The sequence below is a fragment of the Tupaia chinensis genome, unplaced genomic scaffold, assembly GCF_000334495.1.
Source record: "Tupaia chinensis unplaced genomic scaffold, TupChi_1.0 Scaffold149104_1, whole genome shotgun sequence".
NCBI classification, from domain to species: domain Eukaryota; kingdom Metazoa; phylum Chordata; class Mammalia; order Scandentia; family Tupaiidae; genus Tupaia; species Tupaia belangeri.
In genome coordinates this window covers 189,443-192,380 of record NW_006208950.1, presented here as the reverse complement: position 1 = coordinate 192,380, position 2,938 = coordinate 189,443, and the positions used below count along the sequence as shown (strand labels likewise).

General features: G+C 33.6%; 1 pseudogene; it reads right to left on the bottom strand.

The window, feature by feature from the left end:
* Positions 1 to 1,473: 1,473 nt before the first annotated feature.
* Positions 1,474 to 1,990, bottom strand: LOC102502407 (EKC/KEOPS complex subunit TPRKB pseudogene; annotated as a pseudogene).
* Between the last annotated feature and the right edge of the window lie 948 nt (positions 1,991 to 2,938).

Below are 2,938 nucleotides of genomic sequence, written 5' to 3'. Positions count from 1 at the left end.
CAGCAAATTTCCCATCCAGAGGAACTTGGAGACTAAGTCACTCTTTGAAGACAGAGATTGTGGTGTGAATGTACTCAGTGCTGTGCCTCCAGAATCTAGAACAGGGCCTGAGTTGTTCTTTTAATCAAGGAGTTAGACTGAGTTTATTTATAAATTCAAGCATGTTGTGTTTTTACATATCTTCATCATTTCTGAAAAAAATTATGCATACTTAAAGTGAAAAATAATACAATATATTCAATAAATGAAAATATAATCCAACAACAGAACTAAGTGCTATTACCAAGTTGATAAGCCTATCTCCAAACACATGTCTACTCATGTCTATACATACAGATAATGAGGTACATAATTTAATATTACTGGCCCTATTTTTCATAACCTGTTTTTTAAATTCCATATTATTTTTCAGGTACTTTCTATGGCAACAAATTTAGATAAATATCATCTTTTCAATAGATTAATAGAATTTGTGTACCATGCAATATAAAATTGCAGATAAATGCACAAATTACTGGCATTAGATGTAATTCACAGTAAAACTGTGAGCTAGAAAAAACTGGAAAAATATCCAATTAAACACAAAATGTCATTACATTTAATGATGGTTTTCACTTTTCATCTATATTATTCTTGTCAAAGGAGCATTTTAAAAAGAAAAAAGTTCCTTTCATTGTAGTATCGTAAAATTCATCCCTTATGCAGAATACCTAGGACAAGGAACCAGAAAGCTCAAAAGGCTCAAATTATAGTGATACATATAAATGGAAAGCAAAGGCACCTTGTAGTGATAAGTAAACAGGAACAAGAATGCTACCAGGTAGATTAGAGAGAATCAAAGTCTTCTTGATGATACACTTGATCATGACTTTGAACTTCTTTTTAAACAAATTTGGACACAAGCATATCAGGGGTTGACAACAAGGACATTAATAAAAGGATCAGAAGACACAAATAATGTTTCACCAAAGATAGTGAAGCACTGTGCATCTTGGCAAAACTCAAACTTGAAAGTGAAAAGATCTGGATTTAAATTCCAGTTCAACCTTGACTAAGTAATTCAGCCTCCATGAATGAACTATTCCTTCATTTTTCAAAGAAAACCATGTAAATTTTTCATGAGGACAATAAGTGATGTTATTTATAAAGTGTTAACACGATGTCTAACACCAAATCAATGTGCAATTGTGTGTAGGTGTATGCACATAAACATGCATGTGTGTGTAGTCACAGATACACAATATTTAGAAATATATTTCAGAGATGGCCCCATGGGCTGGTATATAAAGCAATTGGATCTCACATGGGGGACCATATGCCTTGAGTCTTAGTGCATTTCTTTTTTTTTTTCTTTTTATTTAATATCATTCTATATTTTAAATTTTTCTACAATGAACATATATTACTTTTATAATCAGGGAAGGAAAAGTAATATTGTATTTAATGCTGAAAATGTGTTAATATTTTCGCATTTCACAAAACATCTTTTGTTGACATTCTACAAATGATACCATCCAGTAATGTCCCAATCCTTTCCTCTTGTGAAGACAGTTTATATAGCTTTTTGACTTCTGTAACATTTGTTATTTTAGGAAGATCCTTCAGAGAAACCTGATGGCCATCCACTTGAGATATTAGGTATTCTGGATTTATTTGCTTTTCTCCCTCTTCAATGTAAACAATTAGAACTGAAGTGTCATTTGCTGAGATATTGTTATTTGGGGAATGGTTGAAAATAATTTCTGTAGACAGAGTTCTTGTCTTCATTTTTTCCAGTTTGTAGAGGTGAACGGCTTTGTTTGCTGCCACAAGTATCTGAAATGGGTCGACAACCACTGTAGGATTTATCAGTGAACCATTAATGGTGCCTTCCATGGCCTTTTTCCTCAAGTCTCCAGCATTTTTAACATCTTTAAATAACAGAAGGGTCACCGTGCATTCCAGAAATAAGTCCAGCTGATGTGTCAACTGCATTTTATAGATAAGCAGGATTCTACTTTCACTCAAATGCAACAGCCAATGCAGAGTCCTGAATTTTTAAAAATTACTTATTTATTTAATTCTGTTTGTTATTTTTTCAATAGGCCATTTCCCGGTCAGTCTTAGTGCATTTCTTAGCATATATATTAAGGGGTTGGACACGGGTGCCAAAATACAAACCTAAGGGCTTAGAAACACATGAGGCATATGTGCATGAATGCTTAAAATATCAAAAGGAGGGAGAAATGGAAGAGGAGAGATTGCAGCATGACCATTTCCCATGGGGATGCCTCCCTCCCTCCCTCCCTCTCTCTCTCTCTCTCTTTCTCTCTCTCGCAATCATACATGCCATGGAGTAAAGGTAGATCCATAGATAATAGATAAACTCATTTCAGAATTGCACAGTCAATTATATTTTACTATATAGGATCATGCTTATATTAGTCTTAGTGTAAACCTATGATTGATTTGATTCAGTCATTAATTGATTCAGTCATTCATATTCTTATTGCTGAATTCTCAATGTCCCAGGCTAGAGATTCCATTGTTATTATTAAAGAGAGAAATTAAGTACAGGCAAACCATCAGTAACTGTTGTGGTTAATATTCTGGTGTCAAGAGTTGGAAAACTAAGTTACTAATATGTCAATAAGGAGGTTCTGCTCATCACAGACACTAAGTAACTCAGGCTGAAGAAGTAACCCAGGTTATTAAGTAACCACACTTCAAATAAAGGTGAGGGAGAGAAAGGTGGTGCTTCCATGCTCTTCAGTTTAGAATAAATGATTTTGAAGACATTGAAGAGGCATATGGTGATTTTTCTTGGGTTAATAACTTAGGGCATTAAGATAAGAGACATAAAAATATGCAAATCAGGTGTATTCTGAATTTTTTATCATATCTCAGCTCTCATCATAACAATATATATTCCTATTGACAATGACTTAATTTCTTTCCC